This window comes from Lissotriton helveticus, chromosome 9 (assembly GCF_964261635.1).
Source record: "Lissotriton helveticus chromosome 9, aLisHel1.1, whole genome shotgun sequence".
Classification (NCBI taxonomy): Eukaryota; Metazoa; Chordata; class Amphibia; order Caudata; family Salamandridae; genus Lissotriton; species Lissotriton helveticus.
The window spans coordinates 172,949,289-172,965,517 of NC_136070.1; positions in this window are offsets into that span (position 1 = coordinate 172,949,289).

Genomic DNA, 16,229 nt, shown 5'->3' on the forward strand with positions numbered 1-16,229 from the left:
TCTGACCCATCCTTTTCTTGAGACGCAAGGAGGTCGGGGAGAGGCTCTGTGTCCTCTTCCTCCGATCCTTCAGTCACCATTACCAACATGACTTCGGGCCTCTCGAAGTGGGGCTTGAGGCGATTGGCATGTAACACCCGATGCGGATGCCGAGGGGTCCTTACGTCCACCAGATAGGTAGACTTGCCCATCTTCTCCAATACCTCATAGGGGCCTGTCCAACGGTCCTGGAGAGCACTCAGCTCCCCCGGCTCCATCACCCACACCTTCTGTCCAGGCTCCAACTCCACTGGGTGAGCATTGTGGTCATACCAGGCTTTCATAACTGCTTGACTGGCTTCCAAGTTGTCAGAAGCTTGCTTCCACAACTTAGCCATTTGGCTTCGGAAGGCCAGCATGTAGCTCACCACATCCTGGGGAACTTTCCGGGGAGACTTTTCCCAGGAGTCCCTCACCAGGCTGAGAGGTCCACGTACAGGGTGCCCGTACAAAAGCTCGAAGGGGCTGAAGCCCACTCCCTTCTGTGGCACTTCCCTGTAGGAAAAGAGAAAACAGGGTAGGAGGACGTCCCATTTCCTCCGCAGGCTTTCGGGTAGACTTCTGATCATACCCTTTAAGGTTTGGTTGAACCTCTCCACGAGGCCATTGGCCTGTGGGTGATAAGGAGTGGTGAACCGGTAGGTCACTCCACACTCCTTCCACATTGCCCGCATATACGCTGACATGAAGTTGGTCCCCCTGTCAGACACAACTTCTTTGGGGAATCCCACTCGGGTAAAGATCCCCATCAGGGCCTTCGCCACTACCGGTGCAGTAATGGTTCTCAGAGGAACTGCCTCTGGATACCTTGTGGCGTGATCCACCAGTACCAGGATAAACCTGTGACCGGATGATGTTGGTGGATCTAGGGGCCCGGCAATGTCGATGCCCACCCTTTCAAAGGGGGTGCCAAGGACGGGAAGTGGTTCCAGGGGAGCCTTCAGCTTCATCCCTGTTTTCCCACTGGCTTGGCATGACACGCACGACCGACAGTATGTGTCGGACGCCACCCTCATTCGAGGCCAATAAAAGTGGGGACAAGCCGGGCAAAGGTCTTGTCCTGACCCAAGTGTCCTGCCAAGGGAATGTCATGAGCCAACTCTAATAGGAAGGCTCGGTAACACTGTGGGACTACCAGGGCCCGTGACAGTCCATGCACTGGTGCCCTGGGTTCACTGTAGAGGAGACCTTCCTCCCAGTAAACACGATGGTTCCCAGACTCGTTACCTGCTGCCTGGGCTTCAGCCTGTTGCCTCAGACTCTCGAGGGTGGGACATTCCCTCTGTCCCTTGCTTAGTTCCTCCCTGGACGGTCCTCCCTCCACTCGCCACTCAGCGGGGATAGGTAGGTCCTCCATCAGAACCATGTCCTCCTCCGCGGACTCCAGGTCCACCTCCACAGGTGGCCTATCCGTCTCACGGGGCACGGACATCGAGGCAGGCTCCTCCTGTCCTCGAGATGCTCCCTCATCAGCAGCTGGGTGGGCCATTGTTCCAGGCTCCAACCCATGCGACTTCTCCTCCCGAGCAGCCGCAGACCTGGTACTCACACAGGCCCAATCAGGTGTACCCAGCATCTCAGAATGAGTCCGGTATTCCACCTCCTTCCAAGCATTGTGCTCCATATCATTGCCCAGTAGACAGTCGACTGGCACGGCAGGGCTTACGGCAACTCGAAGTGAACCTGCAACCCCTCCCCACTCAAAGGGAACCTCGGCCACGGGATAGTGGCACATTCTGCCGTCAGCCATCGCGGCTGGGTGAAGTACGCCTGGAATCACCTGCTCTGAAGACACCAGATGACTCCTTACCATAGTCATACTGGCTCCTGTATCTCTCAGAGCTTCCCCTCTATGGCCGTTGATGGTGACCCACTGCCCATACTTGGTAGTATTTGAGGGCACCTGGATCTTTGGAACCATCTCCCGATCACCCAGGGACACTAAGGTGACATCCACCCACTCCCCCCCTTAACTAAGGGCATCTCCTCCCCGAGCACTACACTAGCGACTCCCGGGGCTTTTCCTCCAGTGGGAGGGGGTGGTCTCTTTGGGCATTTCACGTCTCCTTTATAATGTCCAACACCACCGCACTCAAAGCAATGGACAACCCTTGGCTGCTGACTCTGGCCAGGATTAGGGTTCTTTAGCGGGTTAGCCTTAGAGTTGGGAAAGGAACTTTTCCCCTTAAAATTATTTTGGGGGCCTTTGGAGAACTCCTTTTTCTTGTTATCTCCCCCCTCTTTCTTCTGGGGAGCGCCCTGTCCGGACTTCTGAGAATCTCCTCCCGTCCCCACGTGGACACTCGGGTACTTGTCCAAATGTCCGCCTCCTCAGCAAGCTTATGGGGGCAAGTAAGTTTGCTGTCTACCAGGTGTTGCCTCAGCTCGGGAAGCAATTTCTCGAGTAGATGTTCCTTGAGGTCGTACAACCCTCGATAGTCTTCCACCTCACTACCTTGGACCCACCCATCTAGGGCTTTCTTGGCATAATCCAGGAAGTCAACCCAATTCTGTGAGCTCAGTTTGTGGCTGCCCCTAAACCTCTGCCGGTATTTCTCTGGGGTCAACCCAAACTTTCTGATGAGCGCCACCTTCATGGCGGGGTAATCTACCTGCTCCTCCCGGTCTAGGGCCAATAGGGCATCCCTACCTGTCGGAGGCATGTACCGGTATAATCCACCACCCCAATGCTTCTCATGGATCCCATGGGCTCTTAAGGAGACCTCATAGGCGGTCAGCCACTTGGCTATGTCGTCTCCAGCGGTATAACTGGCGACCACGTCCTTGGGTAAATGAGGCCTGGGCTCCCTGACAAATTCCTTTGACTCGACACCCCCCGGAGTGATGTTACGGGCCTGGAGGTCGAGCTCTCGTAGCTCCAGCTTGGCCAACTCCCATCTGAACTGTCTCTCCTCTCTCCTGTCGGCTAACTCGGTCTCTGACAACCCTCTTGAGGATACACTGCTGCCCTCCCGTGAGGCTACCTTGGGGCTGATTGACATCTCACCCACCCCCAGGGGACATTCCGCAGTTCCCTCAATGACAGTACCTCTGTCTGACTCCTCCTCCTCTACCGTTCCCTCCGGGTGTTCTTCCACCCAGGCTCGCAGACTAGTACGGAGCTCCTCTCTTTTGGCCCCTCGCCTAACGAACACTCCCCTTTCCTGACAGAAATCCTTGAGCTGTGCCACAGTATAGGTCTCCAGCTCTGACATTTTGAATTCCAACTTGTCAGTGAAAAGTGTGGACAACCACCACGAAGTAGGTTATAAGGATATGAGACTCTGAGGGTCACCTCCACCCACCTCCAGAAGAGAATTTGAAAAAAACAAAATGTTAAATCAGAGGGCTGCTGGGAGAAAACTCCGGGTGTGTACCTGTGATGCACACTGAATTATTATGGGGTACAGAACAAGCACGGCTCGCAATCCCAACCGCTGAGCACCAATTTTATGTTGGACCTGCGATGGGCAAACCCAGCACAAAGGGGGTAGCTTGGCTCAAGTGTCAAGGCAGTGAAGGCTGTAGGGCTAAGCCGGCTCTGACCCAATAATAACCCCCTGCACAGTCACACCAAAAAGAAGGACACCACACCACTGCTGTAGAAAAATACGATTCCTTTATATAAAAGTTCTCTGCTGTAAATAGGGATCAATTGGGGAAGCACATTCACATTTCATTTGTTACAGCTCTCTGGGATTCAGGTTGAGAATAAATACAGTAAATAGGACTTCAGGAACACTGGTGTTGCATAAATATTAGGATTAGCTCTATCAATAAATAAAATGAATATCAGGTTTATATATCACCAATACATGGAATAATAAAGCCTGTTTCAATTAAATGCATAACCACATTTTCATTCTGGTATCGCTGCCACCAATTAAATAAATCAGGAAGTTTACATTTGCAAGATAAACCCACTTTGAAAAGGATAACAGTACTTGTGGAATCATGGGGAATGCATGCGGGCTTCTCTGGATTCACGGTGCACTGGGGACTCTTTTATGTTCACGCGGGGCCCATGCGCGTGTACCTAAAGACAAGGAAACACGGTAAATATGACATTTGGCCCTCCACTGCCACCGGGGAAGGATGTCCGCTTGCCGGTGTGGTTTACTTGAGCCTACGGCAATATCGCAGGCACCAGGGTAGCACAGTTCGAAGTCAGTAGACGAACGAACGGCTGCCAGCGGGGTCACTCAGTCTCAGCGCTCGCTCAAATCAACGCCGGTGCACAGTTCCTTGATAACGCGGCACCCCTCCAGGGGAAACGACCTACCTCACTACGGCTGCAATCGAATAGCGATTCAGTCGGGGTACAGCACTTCCTACGCCAGCATCAGGGTTGTCAGGGGCTTCACGGACCTCCCTCCGACTTCCTCATACGGGGGCTGGTCCCGCCCACGGCAACAGTTTCCCGGGTCTCTGGGAAAGGGCAGGGACGCTAATCCCGCCCAATGAAGACCGGCCTCTCCCCGCCCCGGCGCACCACCTCACTTTCGATCACTGCACAACCAGGAAGCGCGCAACGCCGGTGGGGCTCGGAGACGTCCGAGTCCCCCGCGATAGGCGCTATTCACGAAGGGGGCACTGTGGAAGGTCGCGACTCGCCTTTTCTTCACGATTTCACCACCGGGGGGGGGGCGGGGAGGCACATACACTTGGCCACAGTCTTTTGGGGCAATGAGGCACTAGCTGGACAGGCGCTGTAGGCGCAAGGTTACTGGAACACGCCTGACTGGAACGCCAGTCAGGAATTAGGCTATTAACCCTTGCCACTCTACTGCCTGTGCTCTCAGCCACCTCAGGGGTCAGCAGGGCAGGTGTCACTCTGGTGTCAAGTCTGGAATCTGAATTACATCTAAAATGGCCGCCAGGGACTGGGCTTTATATAGCCAGTGCCTTGAGGTACTGGCACGAGCCAGAAGGTTCTAGAACCTTCCCTGGCTGTGTCAATGGCATGGCACTTTTGAGGTGTCTTTTGGTCACTCAGAGCCACCGTACTGGGGCTCTGGAGCAGCCATTTTGTGTACCTGAGGAAAGTTATGAAATTCCTGTCAGGAAAGCGCGCCAACCAGAAAGGGCGCCAAAACCTCAAAAGGTCAGGGTTCAAGGAGGCTCCAATGGGAGTCACTCACATGAGGGAAATATGTGTCCACCATTTTAAGGTTAAACACACACAGGTTGCCAACCTCAGTTTTCAAGTCCACAGGTTTCGCCAGGCGCCTTGTACATAGGTGCCAGAAACCTTGTGAGCAACTGGGTGTCAAGGAACACCTAGCCCCATGAAACAACACACAAAATGGTCCTGGTAGACAAATAAAAAGCGGCAAATTTTGGGAGGTTCAAGGGAACAAAAGAAATCATATTGGTGAGGGGACTCTCAGAAGCAGACGGGTCTAACAGTGGTAAAATACGAATGTTTCGTATTCACAGTAACAAAACATTCATACATGCCATTAGGATCCGCTATTTGGAAGGGACACCCTAAACACATTGTTGTAATGTAATAAGTCCAGTTGCCGAGGTGTAGAATAAAGATGAAGGTTTATTGATAATAGTTCTTAGATGGTCTTGTAGTAGATAAGTATTCAGCCCCACAAGGAGCAGCCTCCTTGCTGCTCAGCCCATACTCAAACTGACACTCCACATCCAGGCATCCTCACATTCCATTACTTCACAATGCACGCCAACATTCCACAACACATGCGCACTGGCTGAGCAGCAAGGACAGAGAAACAGGAAAGATGCATCATACCGTAAACTAGATACAACACACGTCTTTTCTAAATAGTAAATCACAAACCCATTTTGCGATTCGGTAACAAGTTACCGAATCGCAAAAAAGGGTTGATACATGTGAAAAGCATTTTTTGCAAACACAGAAATGCCTGATACATGTGGGCCTATGATAGGGTGACCAGACGTCCCCGTTTTCCCAGGATGGTCCCCGTTTTTGGAGAAGTGTCCCTGTGTCCCAACACTTTTCTCCAAGTGACTCAAATGTCCCTGTTTTCAAACAGTGTCCAGGTTAAACACAGAAATGTCCCTGTTTTTAGGTCTCGCCTAGCGAATGCAGCGGATGCGCTGCTTCGCTTGGATGCGCTTGGGAGACTCTATTGTCGTGGCTTTGGAGCGCGAAGGGAGACAAACCATGGGCGCGCATGGACAGGCGATGTGCGTGCCCATGGCGTCTCCTTACACGCTCCCATTGTGCGCTTTGCAATAGTGCATGCTCCTCCCAGCCTTGTCTGCGCGCACTGCTCGCGGGACGCTGGTTTACTTTTTTTTTCTTAGAGTTGTCCGCCCACAACTCTGCATTGAAAGTGTCTGCTCAGAATGAACAGCACTGGAACTTGTCAGGGCTGGGACCATCTACAGGTCCCTTCTAACTCTGTGTCCAGCTGATGGGGGGTCACAGAGGTTATTGTAAGTGTGCCTTGTGCTGCATTCTTTATGTACACCCCACTCTGCTGACGCTTTACTTTACCAGTGATTTCCTTTGCGTGGACCATAGTGCAACAGTATCCAGTCCAAGAACTCAGACTGGAAACATAGGGTTCCAGTGACGTAACACTATGGGGGCCGATTCCGATCCTGGAAAAACGCTGTACAAATCGTGGTATGGAGCGTTTTCCCCATACAACTCGTACTTGTAAGGAGGCCCCTACAACCTAGGAAGTACGATCCGTACAAATAGACGCACTCCATACAAATTGTAAAAAAGACCATACAACTCGTATATACAAGCGATTCCGATCCGGATTGCTCTGTACGTGACGTTCCCATGTAGTCCCGGTAGCAGTTTACAACCCGTCAAGTACGATTCGTACAAACGGCACTCCGTACGGCTCTTTTTTTACAAGAGCCAAAAAGTGCCGGAAAAACCTTCTACGCCCCGAAAACAGTACGAGACAGACCCCCTCATGTACGCGTCTTACACCCCATGAATACAGGGGTACGGTGCGTATGTACGGTGCGTACGGATGACACGGAAAGTGGGGTACGGTACGTACATACGCGATGAAGGGGTACTGGTCGTGTACACACCGTACAACACCGTACCCCAAAATCGCGTATGTACCCCAAAATCACGTATGTACGCATCGTACCCCAAAATTGCGTATGTTGCCCAAAATCGCATATGTACGCACCGTACCCCAAAATCGTGTATGTACCCCAAAATCGCATATGTACGCAGCGTACCCCAAAATTGCGTATGTACCCCAAAATCGCGTACGTACGCACCGTACCCCAAAATTGCATATGTACGCACCGTACCCCAAAATCGCGTATGTACCCCAAAATCGCGTATGTACGCACCGTACCCCAAAATCGCGTATGTACGCACCGTACCCCAAAATCGCGTACGTACGGTGTGTACATGCGCGATGTTGGGGTACGCACCATACACACGCCTCGCATGTGGGCGGACCCCTGTACGCCTCATACCCCTATACGACCCGTACCCCGGTATGAGTCATACTTCCAGAACGAGTCATACCAGGGTACGAGGCGTATAGGGGTTCGCTTCGGTGCCCGGTACGAGTCATTCCCCATATACAGGCCATTTTCCATACAAATTGTATGCTGACAACCCGGTATGAATCGTACTTGACGGGTTGGACAGCCTTTTTACAAATTGTATGGTATTTTTTACAAGTCCGTGTCGTACAGCTTTTCCCAATCCGATTTGTATGGATTGAGCCGATCTGTATGTATTTTTCCCGTACGAATCGTACTACACGGGTTGGAAGGGACTTTTACAATTTGTATGGAAAAAAATACAAATCCTATTTGTATGGAAAATAAAAATCCAGGATCAGAATCGGCCCCATAGTGTGTCCTCGAAGCTCATGTGCCCGGAACCCTCCTCCCCTGAAATAAATCATAGTGATACCTGGCCCCATGCCCCAACCTACAAACCTCATAACATGCCTCCTCAGACCCACTCACACTCCACAGACCTGACTCCCGCCTCACCTCACACACCCACAAACCGCCGTGAACCGCCCCACATGGCATGTATGTGGTGAGTGTTTTCTAAACTCTTACCCCACACACAGGCATGTGATGGTGAAGTGAGAGCACAACCGAAGCGCCGTCTCACTCTGTTCTTTTTCACCCTTTGTTGGTATGTGCTTCCCCCGTGCCCTATGTGTTATCGTCAGCAGCCTCTTTCCCAGAACTTGTTTCCCAGGTCTGTACTCCTCCATTACCTTCCCACCTGCACTACATCTCCCATCGGCCCTTGCGCTGGGGCTTGGGTCTGCTGCAGCCTTTCTCTCTGGTTTCATAGGATTTCAGTAGAGTTAGTTTTCTAGCAGAATGAAATTCTTGTCGCGCTTAGACAAACCAAGTCTGGAGGGATACTCCTTGAGAGGTTTATGAACCCCTGATGGTGATTTAAAGTGAATCTTCCTGGAACGTGGTTGATCTCTTGGTTTGGATGCATGTTTATTTGCAAGACCGAGAAGATGTTTCACACACAACTACATTTCTAAATGTAAGTAATGAACAACAGGTTGAAGGATTGTAATTACAATTTCCTGATCATTTTGTCTAAATATACATTCCTGATTTTAGTTTAAACATGTGAACACTAGTAACACCCCACTGTAAACCAGAGACCTAGAGTTCAACATGCATTCCCACACAGTTATACATCCCTCCTTCAAAGCATGGTGACTTCCAGCAGTATTTAGGTACGTGTTTGAAACAAACTAAAACACAGTCCCAAAACACATGGAGCAAGAGAGAGAATGTGGCATTTTTAGGTCGAGCCTGGGCAGCACATGCGCTGCTCTGAGGCATTCTGTATTGGAGTATGGCATTGAAGTCCTGCCCACTCTCCGCCCATATTTGTCATTGGCTTGTGTCATTGCTCTTCGCAAATGCTGGCAACTGATTCGTTAATGGGTTTGTTAGTACCTCCTTAGTACCGCCTTGTCTTCATTTGTAACCTCCCATGAGGACTTGCCCTTTTACTTCGGTTATTACACAGTGATCCAGCGCCCCTATAGAAAATATGTCATAGCAATGCTACCCAACTCGACAATACTCACCTATATTCAAAAATCACTCACAAGGCCCATGAACTAACAGGACATATTTTTGGGCAACTGAATTATGTGACCTAATTAATAAAACCTATTCACAAAATATATATACAACTGCAGTATAATGTTTTCACTATAGTTTTTATAAATCTTATCATTTAATTAAGTCACTGAGGCAAATGGATCTGCTGATGGTAACAAGACCATGAATAAACAAGACCAGCTTGTCGTTTCAAAATCTTATTTATTAACTAATTATTCGAAGAAATTGCATTTTATTAGATTCTTTCATTTGCATAAAATTAGCAGCTTTATTTGAGGAATAGCAAATTAGACTGTCAGATTCAAGCTAAATCAATTAGCATGATTAAAGAAGTATAAACAGTTTCTATCACCTAAGCCCTATCTTCCCTGTCTAAAACTCGCTCCACCTAAAGGAAATGTCATTTAACCCTATTATCCTTACGTGCTCCAATGAGTCCTTCAACACGTCACGCACAACAGGAATCGGAAAGCGAGAAGCGCCCTCCCTCCAAAGGGGTCAGTTTTTATACCTTTTTCTCTAGCTAATCTCACTAAAAAGTATACTTTTCTCCTGCCATCCAAAGTTTTATTGGCTGACAGACGTCAGTCCATATGGTGTCATCATCTTTTCGAAGCCTAGTTCAGACTTTTCTTAGAGTCTATTGTCTCTTATTCACAAGTCATGCAGCTTCCTCAAAAAAGAAACAAATTGCAAATGACAGTCCGTGACTTCCTTAGCTTGGCAATCTCTGCCGGTTTCCGTCCTTGGCAAAGTCCTTCCAAGAGCACGTAAAATATAATTTTCAATTGAGCTTGCAAATATTTCTGACATGATAAAACTTTTCACGCAGGGCTCTTGCTCTTTTCTGGACAGGACTCGACAACACCATCTTTAAAAAGGCTAGGCCTCAGGCCTCTCTCTTGATAACTATTATTCAAACAAACACAAAAGAATAATTAATGAAAGAATTAGAATTCATTCTGTTACCCACCCTCCTTTGCTAATTATTAACCCATTTATAAATGTTACCTAGCTAAAGCATTTTAGTAACAAACATGATTCTTGTGCTACATAAAGACGAAAAGACAAAACATAAACACACACAAATAAGCACATGCCATTAATAAAACAGCCGCATTTAATGCTGACAAAGACAATAGACAAGGTTAGTTTATTATTTTTATAAACATACATTTGCAACAAAGAGCACATGTATTAGTCCCTCTTGTCGTGTATGCATTTTAATCTAGGTTGGTTAATACATTTCACTTCATGCTGATTAATATGATTATTCTATTATGGAAGTTTAACTTTGCGTGTCAAAATAAAATATTTCTCTGAACCTCGCTCCATCAACTCCCTCATCTGGTGATTTCAAAATCACCAAACTACACCCAAAAATTTAGCAAAAAAAAAAATATTTTTTTTTTATATCCCAAGAAGAACATGTTTTGATTTTCACTGTGTTCGTATTTCTAAAGTCTTGATTCAGCTGTTTGTCTGCAACTCTCATATTGAGTTCTACGAAATTCTTCCAGTTCTATTTCTTTCTCCTGTTCCTTTCTGAGCTTATAGATTCTCTTCTTTTCTCTCAAGTATTTCTTTCTCTTGTGTAGCATGCAACTGATCTTTAACAACAGTATCACAAAGACTATAACTAATAAAGGTGTCAGTATTTTACCTAGAATTGATTTACCAATCTCTTGAAACCATGTTTTGATTGCTGCAAATCTTTTGCTCAAACGTTCTGAAAAATCATCAACTTCTAAAGGTTCTATCCCTGAGTGAATTTCTGAAATGTTTTTAATGTACATCTCAATATTCTGGCTCTTATCAGGGATATAAGTACAGCAATGTTGGACATATAAAATGCCACAAACTCCTCCCTCTTTAGCTAGGAGAATGTCTAGGGCAAGACGGTTCTGCATTACCATGGACCTTATGGCAATAAGCTCAGTATCCACTAATTGAAAACCACTAGCTGTATCAGTTGACAATCTGTCAACAATTGTGGACAATTTTCTGATTTTAACTGCATTCAAGGTTATACCCACTAAAGGTATTACTGTTTCAAAGATATTTCCCAAAATTTCTGAGAAACTTTCTCTTTTAAATCTATTCAGATGATTGCTGATTTCAAATGATCCTTCTGCATTTCTGTCAACATGAAATATTTTTGGAAAAACTAATCCAACAAAACAAGTCCCATACCAGTGGTCTGGGAGGTTGTAGTAAGCTTTGTCTCCACACACAAAATAAATTCCAGGGAAAATTGGATCCTTGCCACCTTTGAATCCCCAACCCCCCATGATCTGATAAGTGTCCTCACATTGACTAGCACCCACAAAGTAATTGTCAAACAAAGTATTATCTCTCCTAATACAAAATGTTCCACTAACAGGTTTATCTATGTGAATAGCAACATTTTCAAAAGATTTACCATTAAGCTTTTCATCCTCAATCTGCCAAAACTTTTGATTTAGTTTGTTTAAGCATTTCATTTCTCTTATAAATTGCTCTTCTCTCTTCAACTAAATTCAAGAAAGACTTTTCCTCAGTTCTCAACTTACAAGTTAAATTGTTTTTAAAAGCGTACTCATAGGTGATTTCATTAGTAACAATAAAGAATTCCCTCATCTGTTTAGCTTGTTTATGCTTATTCAAGCTTTTATCAATTTTCAAGTTTGCAAAAATCTCATCATGATTTGAATAATAGTATTCTAAACGACCAATCTGATAAAATAAACTAGCTATCACACTGCAGGTTATGCCATAAGTAAGAGGAAGCATGTTGTATGTCACTCCCTCTGAAACAGAAGCAGGCAATTTTACACAGATATAGCAGTCTTTGACTTACATTACTTTTACATACTCTGCTAAAAAACCTTGAAAAAGTATTACTAGAAAAATCACCAACAGATCTATCTTGGTGTATCTCTGGTTGTGATCAATAACTCTGTTAGTTTTACCTGTTGCACTATGTTTATCTTGTTTAACTAAAGCCTTACTCGTCATATTAGCCTTGTACACTTCCTTGTCAACTACAAAAGGGAAGATGACAGCTCAAATTAACCAGAGCAGGATTATTAAAACCACACAAATTAAAGACATTTTACAACATCTCCTTAAAATGGAACATCTAGAGTTGGTATTAGTAAAAGAATAAGGCATTTTTACTCTGATAACAAAAGAAAACAAAAATCAAAAATTTGAAATTTCTAAAATTACTAAAATTTCTAATACCCCTCTATTTTTGATTTTTTTTTTTAAACCCACTTTCTAACAGCTTTTCTTCGACCTTGCGTCTTACATCAATATGTTTTTCCAGCTAACGCAATTTCTTCGACCTTGTGTCACCTAACACAATTTCTTCAGCCTTATGCCAAATTTAAAACCTCATATTTTAACAGAAAACACTTCAATCGTTCTCACTTGCATCATCTAACTCCTCCTGACTACTGCTATTCACCTCCACCACAGGTGGGATGATTATGTAAGTCCACTCAGGGGACTTGTACTTCTGGTTTGGTTTTACAACTCTTTTTGCCCTACTACTAATGACTTCTATTTTCTTTCCTGCTTCACCTTTCTTTTCAGAGTCACCTTTTTGACTTGACACCTCATTCACCTGATCTTTAGATCTGTTCACCAATTTTTATTTTAAGCTTTCGTTTTCACTTGGCCAGTTATCAACTTTTCTTGGTAATTTCTTCTTTGGTTCAGTTACATTACACTCTGATCTCCAAGCTCTCTTTCTGAATTTTCTTATATCAGAATCCTCATCACTTTCTTCAGACTCTGTATCTGAGACTTCGAATTTGTACTTAGGACTTTCTTTACTCGGCAGCTTCAGTCTGTTAGGAACATCATCATCCTTATAGCTGGTACTTGGTAATTCGTCTTCTTCTTCTTCAATTACCTCCAACTTCCCAGTTTCAGATTTCCTGTTCCTACTTTCAGAGCTTCTACTCTGCTTTTCAATACTCTCCTGATCTTGAATCACAACTTGATCAGACTCTTTTTCCGTCTCTTTTTCTAACGGATACTCTTCATTTCCAGAGTCTATTATCACAATTTCTTCAAGATTTTCATTCAATGCCTCATTCGCAATTGAACTCTCCAGATGTCGACTTTCCTGTTGGTCTTCAGGATCTGGATTTCTCTCCAGTTCTTCTTCAGAATCTGAATCAGCAGTAGTGTCACCTTCGTCAGGATTTTCATGTGGAGGTACACGAATGGTGTGACTTGCATGAATCCACCTTTTAAACCTTTACACTTTACTGCATTTGTTGTTACAAGTATCACCTGTCTTGCTTTCTGCCATCTGGGTACTAGACAATTTCTTCTTCGGTGAACTTTTGTTCTTACCCAGTCTCCTGGTAACAGATCATGTGCTTGCTCCTTTTCTCTTGTTAACACTTCGGTTCCCACCTGATGGAACACAGAAGTCACGACGTCAGAAAGGTTTCTGCAATATTCTAGAAGGACGCTATCATTTATGCTCATTAATTTTCCTACTGGAATAAATGCTTGTCTCATGACTCTGCCCATGACAATATCATGTGGGCTTAAACCTGTCTTTTTATCAGGAGTACTTCTTAGAGACATCAAAACAAGTGGAAGTGCATCAGTCCACTTCATTCCTGTAGCTAGACACATTTTACCTATTCTATTTTTGATCGTTCCATTCACTTGCTCAACAACACCTGATGCCTCTGGTCTGTAGGCACAATGGAGCTTTTGTTTTATGTTCAATTCTTCACAAATCATTTGTAATAGTCTGTTTTCAAAATGGGTTCCACGATCAGTTTCCACAGTCACCGGAAAACCGTACCTTGGTATGATCTCCCTTAAAAGTAATTTTGCAACAGTAACTGAATCATTGTGACGTGTTGGGAACGCTTCAACCCACCTTGAAAACAAACAGATTATCACAAGGACATATTGTAGCTTGTTGTGAGGTGGCATGTCAATGAAATCCATCTGTAACCTTGTGAAAGGACCACCCTCCCATCCTATGGTTCCCATGCTCACAACTGTTTTTCTGTTTGGGTTCATTTGCTGGCAAATTAAACACCTCTGACTAAAAGATTCTGCAATTATTCTGAATTTAGGATTATACCAAGTCTGTCTGAATAGTCTTATCATAGAATCTGTTCCTATATGTCCTTGACCATGGTACATTCTCGCCATGTCAGCAATCATGCTATTTGGCAAAACTGGTCTGTCATCTTTGTAAACCCAAATCTCATCTTCTTCTCGCTGTCTGCAACCTGCTTTTAACCATGTGTCTTTTTCCTCATCTTGTAAATCTTTTACTCCTTGCCATGTTTCAACTACAGATGTTAGCATGAGTGAATTCAAAACATGTTCATCATCTTATTCCCGCTTGATTGAAAAATTGTTTTTCGCACAATATTTTGCGATTTCATCTGCATAGGCATTTCCTTTAGTGATATAATCTTCGCCCTTTTTATGAGCAGCACATTTCACGACAGCAATTTTCTCAGGTAACTGAATGCCATCGATCAATCTCTTGATCAATTTTGCGTTTCTGATAGGTGTTCCCGCAGAAGTAAATAACCTCTTTGAGACCAGAGTTGACCATAGTCATGGACAACACCGTATCCATACTGGCTGTCAGTCACTATGGTGATTTTTAACTCTTTCGCTCTTTCACAAGCACGAATTAAAGCAATCAATTCTGCTACTTGAGCTGAACGAATTCCTTCGAGACATGATGCTTCAATCACACTTGCAACTGTGCAAACAGAATATGCTGCTCTCAGAAAACCCTCATCCGTTCTTAGACAAGAACCATTAACAAAGTAAACAAAATCTGACTCAGGCAAAGGAACATCTTTAATGTCCTGCCTATGCTTAGTGCAATATTCCAAAACATCCAAACACTCGTGATCAATGTCATTTTCATTTCTAATTTCTGTTACAGTACCATCAGGCAACAATGTGGAAGGATGTAAATTCACACACCTTGCTATCGAGACGTTATCTGATCCCAGAATAACCTTTTCGTATTTGGTAAGCCTGTTACTTGTCAAATGTTGAGTTTTACTTCTGGTAAGAAGAATTTCAACAGAATGGGGTACATAAACTTTTACAGGAAATCCCATTATAATTCCCTCACTTTGCTCAAGGCTCACACTAGTTGCAGCTACTGCTTTTAAGCAGCCTGGTAATGCTTTTGCAACAGGATCAAGGACTGCTGAGAAGTATGCTATTGGCTTTCTCAGTTTCCCATGTCTCTGAATTAAAACTGACAATGCACATCTTTCTCTTTCACTGCAATACAGCTGAAACTCCTTTTCATAATCTGTCATACCCAAAGCTGGAGCTTCACACAAACTCCTTTTTAGCTTCTCAAAAGCTTCCAACTAAATTTCTGTAAGAACAATTGGATCTTTTATATCTGCTTTTGTTAGCCTCTGCAATGGTTTTGCAATTACTGAAAATCCAGTAATCCATTGGCGACAATAGCCAACCATCCCTAGAAACATTCTGACCTGTCTCTGTGTTTTTGGAGGTTGCATTCCCTGAATCATTTTTATTCTCTCAATTGTCACTTGTCTGATTCCTTTTGCAATTCTGTGACCAAGATATTTTACTTCTTGTTTGAAAAACTGTAATTTTGCAGGAGACACTTTATGTCCTTCATCTGCAAGGTGATTCAAAAGAGTAATAGTATCTGTAACACAGTTATCTCGTGTTTTTGCTGCAACAAGAAGGTCATCTATGTATTGAACTAATGTCGATTTTCCATGTAAATCTAAATTCTCCAATGATTTCTTTAGCAACTGATTAAAAATAGATGGACTCTCTGTGTACCCTTGAGGGATACGATACCATGCTAGGATGCGATCCTGGAACCTGAACGCAAACATTTTCTGGCTATCTGGATGCAATGGAACAGTAAAGAATGCGTTACAAAGGTCTATGACTGTATACCATTCTGCATCATGCGGAATCTGGTAAAGAATCACCGCTGGGCTTGGAACATGGAACAACTATCTGATTAACTTTTCTCAAGTCTTGAACTATCCTGTAAGTTCCGTTTGGCTTTTTAATTCCCATAATCGGTGAATTAC